Source organism: Sinocyclocheilus grahami, unplaced genomic scaffold, assembly GCF_001515645.1.
Source record: "Sinocyclocheilus grahami isolate Dianchi unplaced genomic scaffold, SAMN03320097.WGS_v1.1 scaffold2555.1, whole genome shotgun sequence".
Lineage (NCBI taxonomy): Eukaryota > Metazoa > Chordata > Actinopteri > Cypriniformes > Cyprinidae > Sinocyclocheilus > Sinocyclocheilus grahami.
Genome location: NW_015507734.1, coordinates 41,998 through 42,257, shown reverse-complemented (window position 1 = coordinate 42,257; position 260 = coordinate 41,998).

The window sequence follows — 260 nt, the reverse complement described above, 5'->3', positions numbered from 1 at the left end:
CCTTGTGTACTCGTTCTACATCATCATCAACCATCAAAGTTCAATTCCAGTGCTCATGAACACAAGTACTGAGAGCACATGAGAGTACCCGGATATGGATATGGAGGATACATCTGGGGTGTATTCCAGAAAGTGGGTTTTGTTGGAAACTCAGAGTGTGTTTACCCCTGAAAAGAGAAACTCAGTGTTTTCGGTTCCAATAAAAGACAAAACTGAAACTCTAGGTAAGTTACCATAGCAATTTACTCAGTGAACCTAAC